Source organism: Chelmon rostratus, chromosome 20, assembly GCF_017976325.1.
Source record: "Chelmon rostratus isolate fCheRos1 chromosome 20, fCheRos1.pri, whole genome shotgun sequence".
In the NCBI taxonomy this organism is placed as follows: Eukaryota; Metazoa; Chordata; class Actinopteri; order Chaetodontiformes; family Chaetodontidae; genus Chelmon; species Chelmon rostratus.
This window is the reverse complement of record NC_055677.1, coordinates 2,769,518-2,782,866: the sequence shown is the minus strand read 5'-3', so window position 1 is coordinate 2,782,866 and position 13,349 is coordinate 2,769,518. Positions and strand designations below refer to the sequence as shown.

Here is a 13,349-nt window from a genome sequence, read left to right as displayed (position 1 = left end):
ACAGGCAGGTGAATGGAGTGAGCTAACTGAGCTGAGTGGCAGGTGGAGTGTGTGTCTGACCTTTGTACTGGCAGACTTTCTGGATCCATGACAGAGGGTTGACCTTCATCAGCGAGTAGGGGACGCTGATCACGTGCATCATGTTCATCACGCTCTGCAGGACACGCACGCACACACACGCACACACAGGATGGCACATTAACATTTAAAGCTGAAAGCGTTTTTGTCCGTTCTTTAACTCATTCAATTATTCGTTCAGATTTTAAACTGAACATGTTTCTGACTCTACTCCAGCGAGTCCAGAGCTAAGAGCAGCTACGAAGCTTTAAAAAGTTAGATTTGTACTACTCTTATCGTTTTCACTGCAAAGACTAAATGGATTGTCAAGCTGCCTTCAGGTGAGGCTGAGAAACAAACAGGAAATGAAGGTCATGGCCTCTAACCTGGCGGCAGGTCTTACCGTCAGGATGCCGTGCCACAGGCCCACATCTTTCTTAAAGTCTAGGACGTTTACTATGGTCTCCGCTGCAGGGAGAGAGGGAGAGGAAAGGGTTAAATGACTGAAGGCTGTGTGTGTGTGTGTGTGTGTGTGTGTGTGTGTGTGTGTGTGTGCACGTGCCTACCCTCGGTGTAGCTGCAGGACTGGGTGAGAGCCTGGCAGTGTGTGAGCAGAGCGATCCTCGTCACAGTGACTCCCAGCACGCTGCCGTCTTTACAGGTTTTATACTGAGAGACAAACAACAGACGGATCAGCGGCGTCAGAGCTGAGCGAGGCGACGCGATTGGTTCATCTTCAGCTTCTTAAAATACGTCACGGAGGGGGCTTTGATCATTTCAAAATGTCAGCAAGTCGTTAAGATGTGGACACAAGAAGTTACCTGTTAAAATGTTAATCTAACCAAACTAAGTTAAGGTGAGTGTAAACTCGCCTAAAGTAAGATTAACTGTGTAAAACTGAGATCAACTAAACCAAAATTAACTCAACCTGGTCCTTGATGATGTCATCAGATTTCTTCTTCTGTCCATAATGCAAAAATGTTTAATTTAACAAAGATTTAGAAGCTGCAGTTACCAAAAACCTGACGATTAGTTTTCTGTCGATCCATCAACTAGCCGCCCAGCTCCTGTGCATCAGGGCTTTCTTTAATCTGGGGATTATTTTCATGAATTACGTTTTTTACATTTGAAAAGAATGATATTAAAATATAAAGAAATAAAAAAAAACAAGTTGAAACTGAACTTCAACAGCTGTCAAAACTAATGTTTAGATTTCTGTTAATCGTATAATTGCTTCATGGCCTGATAATGTCAGCCGGTTTGTACATTAAAGCCTTTCAAGCAGTATTTTTATGCTTTATTTAACTAAATTAAAATTAGGTGAGATAAAGCTGAACAGAAGCTTTGAAACCAGGTGAAGTTTTGGTTGATTTTCACAGTGACGAGTCAGTTTAAACAACTTATATTAAAACAGATCTCTTTGTATTGCTTCATAGGCAAATTGTGATCCACGTACAGATTCAGGTTTAATGCATAAAACATAACTACTTCAGTTCTTAAATGCAGCACAGAACGTCAACAGCCGGGCTGAAGTCCAGCGACGCGTTCTCGTCGTGTGTGTCACTCGGCCTGTTTTTCGCTCACCTCGATGTACGCTGTGTCGTTGTTCGCATCTTTGATGTGAGGGAACCAGTCTCTGGGCGGTTTGGAAAGGTGCTTCGACTCTGTTACGAACCACAGCAGCTTGGGCCAACCTGCGGCGAGCGTGTGAGACACGGAGGGAACAAGTTTATTCACGTGAATCAATCCATCGACATCTCTCTCCGTCCCCTGAGCGTCCCCTGACCGAAGGGATGAAATACTGTTAGCGGGTATGCTGACCTTACAGCAGGTGGCTCTCTTTTAACCTGGCGACATCGCCATGGTAACTGATGTTGACACACCTCTCCTGCTCTGGAGGAGGTTCTGTTCAGAGTTTCTGATTTTAACCAGCTATAAAAAGCTCCCCCCTTTCACTAAGTCTTCTCATGACGATATTCTCTCTGAGAAAACGTCACATATGCAAACTGCTGAGCTGTATGTTAGTGTATCACTGAATGAAGCCGTGTTATTACAGCAGAGGAACTGGATGGAACCTTCAGGAACATTCAGCTGGTGATGCAGGAAATCATCTTTTCTGTTTGCTTCAGGTGATATTAACACAGCAGATCATCCAGACGCTACAAACTAGAGACCACTTTGGATTCTGTTTTAATGCAGTTTAAATACGCAGTATGAAGTCTGTGCAGGCCGTGACAGTGACGCAGTGGTTAAACACTTACTGTTTACTACCTAACAAATGGACCCGATCAGAAGCTTTCTGCCATCATTCCTGCCAGTGTTCCTTTATGCCAGTCATGTCCAAACTATTCCATAAAGGGCCGTGTGGCTGCAGGTTTTCGTTCCAACCAAGGAGGAGCACACCAGGCCAACCAATCAACATCAAGGGATCCCTTAGTTATCAGCTGAAAAGTGAGATCAGCTGATTAAATGAGTCCAGCCTGGTGCTCCTCCTTGGTTGGAACGAAAACCTGCAGCCACACGGCCCTTTATGGAATAGTTTGGACATGACTGCTTTATGCTGTTCATATTCTTCATTGTGCTCCATTAGACGACCTTGTGCCTGAAGTCGGTCCATTTTTTGGGGAACTTGACTTTTTATAGGAACGCACAAAGAGCCTGATGAAGAAAACCCGCGTTAACAAAGAAAGTTGATCACCACCGTCGTGATGCCACGTCTACTGCACATGTGTCCAGACTAAGAGTGGGATCCCTCCTCTGTGCTCATCCTGCGGCCTCCTCCATTGTGCCCTCTGACAGGAGTGTTCCTCGCCCGGCCGACAGTCTGAGGACAGAGGATGTAGTTTGCTGTACAAACTCTCAAATCCCCTGAGGCGCATTTTTGATTTGGGATATGAGGCCGTATAAATAAAATTGAATTGACTTGACTTTGTTAAGCGTCGTCGTTCTTGTCCTGCTGTGTGTCTATTAGTGTGCAAGTTCATTGAGAGAAACAAAAACCAGATTCACATTCCTTGTACGTGTTCACATGCCCAGCCAATAAAGCTGATGCTGATGGAACACGAAGCTGGAGCCATGAGAGTAAGCAACGCTTCCACTGTGGAAGAAAGACGCTAGAAACTGTAAAATATGGATGCTTCGCACATATGATGACCCAACAATCAGCACAGTTTCAAGGTGGACGCCCAAGATTAGAGTCACCAGCTCAGAATGTGACCAAATGTGAAACATGGTCACGATCTGCCTTCTGCTCTGAGTTAAGCTGCTGAATAACGGCCAGGAAAGTGTTTCTGCAGGACATTATGACGTCACAGGGAAGCTGACCTTTGACCTTGCGGATGTAAAATGTCATCACTTCATCATTTGGATTTAGAATTTTTGAGCTACGGCCAGAAACGTGTTTGACCTTCGACCACCAAATTCTAATCAGTTCATCCTCGAGTCCGAGCGAACGTTTGTGCCAAGAAATTCCCGGAAGGCGTTCCTGAAGGAGACATCGTGTTCGCATGGATGGAGAGACGGACGACATGAAAACATGAAACATTCACACCTGAAGTTAAACATTTTAAACACACAAAAAATATGATGTGATTTTGTTGACAGGCGTCTAAACTCATTGTTACCTACAAAGTTTTTCTGTTTCTAATAATTTTAAAGTCTGTTTCAGACATTCAAACTCTCTCTCTCTCTCTATACGGCGAGTGTTCTCATTATGTGCAGACAGACAGACAGACAGACCACCCCTCCCCCACAGAGAAACCTCAGGCCTTTACAATCCACCCATGATTGATGATTTCCCCTCTCACCTTTGAACTGTGGGATCTCTCCTGTTGCGCTCTTGGGCAGACCCTTGTGGCAGGCATCACTGGTCAGCGCCACGGTAACGCCACAGCTGCCCAACAGGAATCCAATCTGCTGACTGCCGGCATCCTATTGGACGATAAAGGGTGGGGGAGAGCGGGCGGTGACCTCCGTGCTCACTTTGTCTTCGCATATATTATAATGCTCTCCCTCAGGTTTTTGCTTTCAATAACTGAATTTAAATGCTGGTGCAGGAATAACTGGACTCCATGTTTCTGTGGCGTTTCATCCACCTCTACAGGAACATGACACACGCACACACGCAGCACAGGTGTAGGTGACAGAGGACGCGTTGGCTGCACCGGCTGCTGCACTGCTACTCCGGCCCAACAGAAATTTTATGGAAAATCCTGCAGCACAAATGTAGGATGGGGGAAGGGGTTCAAGAGCGGCGGCCAACGTGCAGAAAAAGGCATTTTCTGCTGCAGCAGTAATCGGCGTGTAACCATGCCGACCCTGACGCCGACAGCGCTGCAGAGACAAGCAGCCGCGTCGCATCGAGGCTCCGGAGCGAGCACAGCTCAGCTCAGATGAAGAAACAGTTAAAAAAGTAGAGCATGCTTTTTGCTTCCTCGTGGCAGCAGGAAGCTTTTCGGACTTCCATCCTTCAGACACGTTAGGTCCCAGGAGGCGACGGCACCAAGATCAGCGGCTGTAACCTCAGTGATGACAGCGCGGCTTTGTCGGCGGCGGGGCAGCAGGAGGGCTTGTTTCTAGCTTGTCAGACTTGTTGGGTTTCTGACACGTTCTTCTGCTCGCTGCGCAGACAGGATTATTTCCTCAGACGTACTTGTCGCTGGCGAACAGCTGCGACAGAAGAGCCGAAGCATTGTTTCAACAGCGTGGGCCGTCACTGAGGTGGCCACACAACCCCAGCTGAAATGAAACACAGCAGGAGTTCGGAGCTCCTGGGTACGAGGCGAAAGGCGGACGTGGCCGAGGCAGAGAGGATTAACGTTACACAGCGGTGCTGTAAAAAATGAAATTACCTGACCTCCCATTGAGAAACTAATGCTGTGGAATAATCTCAAACTGAAAACTAATGGAAAGGGATTAGACAGCAGCAGCAACGGCTACAGATACGTTACAGGCAGCCGGGGGACAAAAACAAACATTTAGCTGGATTTCATGACGTACCTTGCGACTCAGGGGGACCTCTATGGGAACGGGGACCACCTCAGCCAGCAGGCAGCCGTAGAAGGCCACCATGAAGGCCACGGGGTCGTTGTTAGGAAACACCAACGCCACCTGGGAGAGGGAGGGGAGACAGCAGCAGGTCGGCCATGATGGAAACGAGAATCAGCCCAAAAAACATCAGCAAAGCTCACGGTAAAACGGCAAATCCAGAGAGAAAAACTCTCTGTTCTGTGTTTAAGATGGTGTTTTACGAGTTTGTTGGATGGACGATGTTCTAACCTAAACTCTCCGTTCTGAGTCTGAAAATCATTTCTTATGTAATTAAGTCATCAGAAAATTAAAAATAAAAATGAATCATACGTTCAAACAGGTTATCGTATAATTAAATCTGTTTAAAGGAACAGTTTTTAAAAATACTCTTATTTGCGTTTTTGCTCAGAGTTCAATGAGGAGCTCGACAACACTCTCACACCTGTCCATTCAGTATGAATCTGGAGCCTACAGCCGATTAGCTTAGCTTAGCATTGTTACGGCCCTAGGCCGTCACCTCCTCCCTCTGTGAAATGTGGGTATTTGTCTGCGTGATATGCAAATTTTGATGTGCAGGTGCCCATCTGTCATTGGACTCTGCACTCGGCTCGACCCGCCCACTGCATCTCTGGTTGGTCCGCACCGGTTCCTGCATCCAGTCGGCCAAAATGGCAAGGGATCTTAAACCACCGGCATCCAGGCCTTCGCGCGGCTGTGTGTGTGCGACACGTTTTGGACACAGCTCGCCTCCAGACCAGAGGGTCTTTTTGACTATTGTGTGTAGCGATCGTGCTTGGTACCAAGACCCTCTTTAGCATTTGTTTCTTTTACTTTTCTTGTGTGTGTACAATTCTGAACTGACCTTTGTTTCTGGTATTTTGGTTGGATTTTGGTTGATTAGTTTAAGAGTATGGATTGTAGTGTTTTGAGTTGTTTTCCTTTAACCAAAGTTTTGTGTTGTTCTTTTTATTTAGTGTAAGTCCAGACCCCTTGGTCTGCGAATTTTTGTTACTCATTATCTCTGAGTTTGTGTCATCATTTACCTATTAAAATTCTAATTTATCTTGGCCACCTACTCCAACTGGGTTTTATGTTACATTCCCTTTTACCCTAGCGAGCTGGGTCGTAACAAGCATAAAGACTGGAAACAGGAGGAAAGACAATAGAAGGGGTATTAATTAGTGAGATTTAGAGGTTCATGTTAATGATGCACAGAGCCACTTTATGCTAAGCTAAGCTAAGTGAATGCAGAATGTAGCTTCATATGTTGTGTCCTGACATGAGAGTGGCATCAATCTCCTAATCGATTTCCAAAAATGAGCTCTGAACTCTCCCTTCAAACATAAGATTATAGATTTCAACACAAAAGCTCACATTTATTAAGGCGTCGTCTCAAACACAAGAAAGGAGAAACAACTGAAGTGAACACAAACAACATATGAACAATAAATAAATGACGAACAACGCTGGCCAAACGAACCAACGACGCTGCTGCAGTGGAAACGGGACAAAGACCAGAAAGCAGAAAGTGTGCGAGGCGGTGGAGGAGCGTGACTCACCCGATCACCCGGTCGCACCATGGGCTCCTGCTTGCTGCCCAGTTTGTGGAGGATGTTGTAGGCCAGCTTGATGCTGCGAGACCACAGCTTCCCTGCAGGGAGCAGGACGCAGGATACGAGGGTGTGAGAGGGAGAGAGAGCTCACAGGATATGAGTGTGTGTTCTTCTATTTTGAGGACGCAGAGTCGATAAAAGAAGAAAGAAACTGCCCGAAGTGATGACACTTCAGAGTCGTCAGCAGTCAGGAGAGGTCACCAGAGACTCAGTTCTGGTCTATCGTGGATTATATTTAAAGGTAAGTGTTGTCTAACGCACTCTTGGTGGACAGAAGACATTCCCTGCTGGAACTCGAGCTTTTCTGATTATATTTCCCTGCACACCTGAGTACCATTATGACAGATTAACCTTCAAAAATACAGAAAACCCGTCCATGTTCACTCACACATATTAAACTTCTGGTAAATACTGAACATAGACTCAGGCTGGGTTTTAACTTTCAATAAGTGTCACTATCAAGTATTCTATTTAGGAAAAGCTCTTGAACAGCTGTTTTGTATTAAGATCAAATTCATTGAGTGAGTTTTGGATTTTTTTTGCTGGACAAATAAAAAAAAGGCTTTGGCATCTGCAACAGTACTGAATGATCCAATGATCCCCAGCCTGATCCGTGTTCATATGGACCATCACAGAACGTGTGGGTCCTCTTCACAGCTCTGCTAACTCCAAACAGGTCGTGCTAACCGAGAACCCGTGGAGACTTTTAGCGACCCATCACGGTCTAAATGTTGCTTCAGAGGCCTTGATTTTGGGAATGCTAAAATTCAAACATTTGGAAGCAGAAACAGATGAAAAACATGAAATAACGACTTCAGTTTCATGCAGTCCGTCACAGAAACCCTGTGACTTCGTTTGAATGTGCGTGCGTGATGAGTGTATGTATGTGTTGACGTGCAGCATTGCAGCACCACAGGAGATGCACAAGCCCATAAAAGGCTCATTTTTGAATCTCAGATCTCTGGAAATTTTGTTTTTCTTAAAGTTGAAGCATCCGGAACAACTACGACTGAGTGCAATGCAATAAATGACCGGCTGAACTACGGGGGCGTCTGGTTACCATATGTGAGGACGTAGAGGGGCTTCCCTGCCGTGTCCAGGCTGGTGAGGCAGGGGGCTTTAGGGGAGATGGTTCCCCAGCGTTGGAGCGCAGCCTCCAGGGACGGGGGCCAGTTGGTGACCACCCCCAGCGCCTCGCCCCGCACTGGCATCATCTCCGCCCCCTCCGGCCGCGGCTGATTAGGGTCCGGCTGCTGGACTGGAGATGAGGACACAGATAATGTCGTCAGTGAGCAGCTCACAAACCTTCACTGCTCACAGTTTGCTGCCGTCTGCTCGTGAAAACAACACATGGAAGCGTTTAGCCGAAGCCGGTGGCAGCGAGACAGCTGCAAAGAAGTTGTAATCACACTCAAATACACCGATAATTAATTAGGCGTACGTGTTATTAACACAGATGCACTGTGGGAATTTGCAAAATGTGTGATTGGACAGCTGATTCCCTTTAATGTGCAGTTTAGACAGCAGGAAGGCTGAAAGGAGGCAGCAGAGGGGAAGGATTCAGCCCTGAGCCATTGTCATAAAATGTTGATCCAGAGTGAATGAAACACTACATTAACACCAATCTGCTCCTTTCTATCTATATATCTAACTTTTTTTCTGAAATACAAGACGACAATTAAAGAGCAGCAACTAGAAATGAGATAATGTTAATAATCTAAATAAAAAGATTTAGATTATTAACATTTTATGCAGTTAAAACTTGTGAAAGCACATATGTTTCCACACTCTTTCTGTCCTCATTTACAGACTTTCCAGCTGAACATTAACAAACAGAAAAGATAAACCCTCTTGTTCATGATGTGGGTGATTATTACTAATATCACTGATTAATATCCAACAGAGCAAAGCCTGTGAGCCAGTTCAGTGGGCTGCAGTGCCCACGCCTCTCTCTCTGCTTCACCTATCCAACATAATGTTTCCGCTCGGCGCTCTGTCTAAGCCGTCCAGCTCTCCCTCTGCTCGACGACTGCTGCTGCTTCACTGCCCTGCAAGCATCGCTCCGACCTTCATTGTTGCTGATGTTTTGCTTTATTCGGCACCACCACCAGCTCAGCATCCACCTGCAGGCTCTGATTCAAGCCCCAGGGGGAAGATATCCGCTATCATCGCTCCTCAATCTCTCTCCCTGTGCACGAGTGAGTGCTGCAGGGAGTGATGAGGTGGTGAGCCAAGAGGGCAAACATGCAGTAACTACACTGCTGCGCTGCATCGACATAAATAAATTAACGTTTCCATGCGAGTTCAGCGACTAAACTGTATTTAGCTCCATGTTCCTGAACTGAGTCTGTTACAAGTAAAAAATATGTGAGTATATTCAGGAAAATGTACTTCAAGTATTAAAGTAAAAGTACTGAGTGCTGTAAAACGTCCCTGTGACTGTTTTATTATCACTGTTAGATTATTGTTATTGTGTGTTCATGTCAAAGCAGGATTTTCAGCTATTTGTATCAGACTGCAACAATGCAATGATTCTTTTCATTCTGGATCAATCTGCTGATTATTTCCTCCGTTAATCGATCGATCGTTTGGTTTGGAAACATTGTGAAAATAGTGAGAAATGTGGTGACGATGAGGCCAAAGTGACGCCTTCACAGTGTTTGTTTAGTCCAAAGCTCCACATTATTACAAACACATTCAGATCATTAAAAGGAAAAATCAAAAATCAAATGATTTTACAGGAAAAAGGACTTATATGATGATCACAATAGATGCCAATCAATGTGCTGTCAGTCAACGAGTGATTAATGGACCTTCAGCTGTGTTTCTATGAACTATGAACGTCACATTTTATAAACTCTTCATATGTTATGTTTGTAAAAGTCTGTAAAGCTGTCAGATAAACGTAGTGAAGCAGAAAGTGTCACGAATAGAAAAGACTCAAATCAGGTGCAAGCACCTCAAATTTGTACTCAAGTACAGTACTTGAGTAAAAGTGCTTAGTTACACTCCACCATTGTGTGTGAATTTACTTGCACTCATGGGTGCAGCGAAACGCTTCGGCGCTGGGTTGGATCCCCTTCGACAAAAGCTTGATAGAATGAGGTGAAGTGAAGGTGCTGCTAAAGGAAACCACTGAGAGAATCACTCATGCCTCCCAAGTATGAAGATAGATTGGATGACACACTGTAACTTAAATCAGACAGAATCATGAGTCATGCAGAATCAAAGACGGTTTCTAACCCTCCAGAAGTTCATCAAAGTCATCGACAAAGAACTCTCGTAGTGGAGGTCTGCGAGGCTGCTTCAGCGTGTTCACGAGCTGCTGGATTTTAGCTGACACGCGACTGCTGACTGGAACACCTGCAAAAACCCCAGACACATACACACGGGGTGAGGGTAACGCTTTGGGCTACTGCCGCACAGTGGAAAAGGAAAGCGGTGGCCTGGATTGCTCGCAAGACCGCCCTCGTTATCTGATCAATAACAATTCAAACCTCAAGTGTCGTTAGATAGCGACTAGACTCTGTCCTGTGATCAGAAGGCGGCCGGTTCAAACGTCTGGACGGCCTCACGGAGAAGAACTGAATAAGAAACGCTGTGTTTCTTGAGCAAAGCCTTCGATTCTCAGACAATGTTTGTTGTGAACGGCTCTCAGTTTTCTAACTGTGACTGCATGATTGTGAAGCATGCTGAAAAAGAACAGAGATGCTTAAAAACAATAATAAAAAAAAAAAAAGTCCAATCTGTTCATCCAGGGGAGTGACATGAACAGACAGTCTAATTGGTCAGTTCTCTAAGGCGGTGGTCCAATTTGAGCTCACCTCCTGATTAAGGAGTTTCTATTTTTAGCTGACTGTCTTCAGCATCTTTATTCTGAGGCTCCAGTTGGGAGCGGGCTAAAGGTGTGACAGTGCCTCACACGGCGGAGGACATGGCGCTTACCGTCACCCGTCTCCATGCGCTCCGCGTTGCCGTACTTCTGCGTGTTCCTGGCGATGGTTCCCATATTGGCCATGTGGTGCCGCTCGGTGTGGGAGTGGGACGAGTCTGACGAGTAGCCCGTCACGTCCGGGGGGGCCGAGTGATTCTCTGCCGGGAGACGGGGGGGGGGGGGGCAGAGCGAGGCGGACACATGGAGAGACAGACAGACAGCCAGTGGTGACTCATTGTTCATATTTATCGCTGCGCTGCTCGTCAAGTGCCTCGTTTAATTGCTGTTATGGAGAATTAAACACAACGCGATGGTCCTTTTCTTTGTTAATCTGGGTCACATCCCTCACACACACACACACACACACACACACACACACACACACACACACACACACACACACACACACACACACACACACCAGTGAATGAGGTCTGGCATGGTGGGACATCTATTCAACACAATACCTGCTCCAAAACAACACTTCCTTTGTTTACTCAGAATGAAATGAAAGCACATTTTATGACACAAAGTGGAGAATTTCTGCACAAAACCTGCTTTTACTGATTTATTCTACACAAACATCCAGAAATAAACAACAAAGCAAATCATTTTATTATACGCTGCTTGTCAGTGACTTTTAATGTTCTTCACATCAACAGCACGCAGCGTGCAGAGCGCATTCAGACAGCTTTAAGAGACGCAGGATCATAAAACTCATCACATGTTTGATCTGTGATCAAAACGCTGCTCTAATAAATCACATTAACTGACGGCTGTCAGTCGAGTGTTCAGATCTTCACTCTCACTTCGGCTGCGGCTGTTTTTCTGCTAATATTTGACATTAATTCTAAGAACTGAAGGTCGTGTTCATTGCCGCTGATCTTTACGTCAGGTTAAAACACTCTGTTGAGTGTTTATCTGCTGGACTTACCGTCAGACTCCAGCGGCGGTGGCCACAGCATGTCAGATCCGAACTCGCAGGATCGCCGCAGAGATCCTCCGTTCTCTGCGACGCTCAGAGCTCCCTTCCTCTTCAGGGACAGGTGGCCGATACCTGCACGCACACATACAGGTGTATAACAGCCTAAAGGTAACAGGGAACAGCAATTCATCTCAAGAGGTGGGTGTTCGAGTCATGAATGAAAGCAGACTGGAGGTCTTACAGGAGACGCTCTGAAGGATTAAAACCAGCAAAACACCACAATCACCATCATTATTGTGCTCATTTATTCTTTTGTCACATCCTAATTCAAATCTAAATGTTGCCCCATGTTTGACTGTTGTGACTCTTTGCTCTTTTATCTAATATCATTCATTTATATTTGCATATATTAACATTAACATAAAACATTTAGATGTTAATGCTCAGGCACTGAAAAGTGTTGCTTCATATATCAGTAATGGAAAATGTTAAACAATAGTGTGCAGCATTTACACTTTTAAAATGTAAATATAATAATGTGATAATGAGGCAGACATTAAGAATCATGTGCATCATGTGTTGTGTGTGCACTGCAGATGTGCAGGGATGAAATCTTTCTTCACTTTACTGCTTTGACTCTTTTTCTGATCCTCTCCAAAGGACCCACAGCCATTAAAAAACACAACACACGCACACCCCAGCCCACCCAGAACCACGCAGGTCTTACCGTGGTGCGACTGCGACAGGTGGCTCTGTTGGTGGTGCGACTGGCCCAGGTGCGTGTGCGCCAGGTGCGTGTGCGCCAGGTGCGAGATGTGCGTGTGCGCCAGCGAGTCGGCCAGCCGCCCGGCGTTGCCGCTGCCTCCGCTCTGCGTGGACGAGGAGGAGGAGGAGGTGGAGCCCAGGTGGGCGGGGCCTAACTGCGAAGGGCGGCTCATCCAGTGCTCCATGCCGGACATGTCGTCGCCCGGCCCCGCCTCCTCCTCTGAGCCGGACGACGAGTCTGAGCACAGGGGGGACAGGCCTAGTGAGAGTCAGTGACCGCCATTATTCGTTAAGAGAGAACACACAACATTAACACAACATGAGCACACGAGCAAGCGGGGCCAGCTAGCAGAACTGAAATGTATACTAACCAAACAGGAAACGTCCTTTCAGCATAAAACAACATTATTATTTTTTCATATTCATTCTTGCTGAGAGTTAGATGAGAAGATCGATGTCACTTTACATTTCTAGATATAACATAATAATGGGTGAGCTGCAGAGGTGTTTTTTAACGTTTGGACAGAGCCAGGCTAGCTGTTTCCACCTGTTTCCAGTCTTTATGCTAAGCTAAGCTAACTGGCTGCTAGTTCCAGCATCAAATTTACCGTACAGATATGAGAATGGTATAAATCTTCTCATCTAACTCTCGCCATTCTATTCTATTTCTTTAACACAGCATAACCCTGCAAGACAGAGCTTTACTGCTGGCACAACTCGAAAGTCGAGTTGTAGTTAAAGTTAGTAATGTGAATAAAGGTTCTGGCACAAATCAGCAACATAGAATAAAAGATATGTTAAGTGGCTTTAAAAGATTTGTAAAACTCTTCCTAAAAACTCTTCTTCAACAGGTTAAAGGGAAATTAGACTTCTGTAAAAAGCAGCTTTGGTCAAATCTTGAGATAAATATTACTGCAAATATTGTCCTTTTGGATTTAATGGAATAATTTGGCTTCAAAATAGCTGCATTATGTTGCATAACTGTCTGGGATTACATCACACATGCACATTTCAACCAACATGAAGG

General features: G+C 45.5%; 1 pseudogene; it reads right to left on the bottom strand.

The window, feature by feature from the left end:
- Positions 1 to 13,349, bottom strand: part of LOC121623716 — a 53,327-nt pseudogene that overhangs the window by 20,290 nt on the left and 19,688 nt on the right.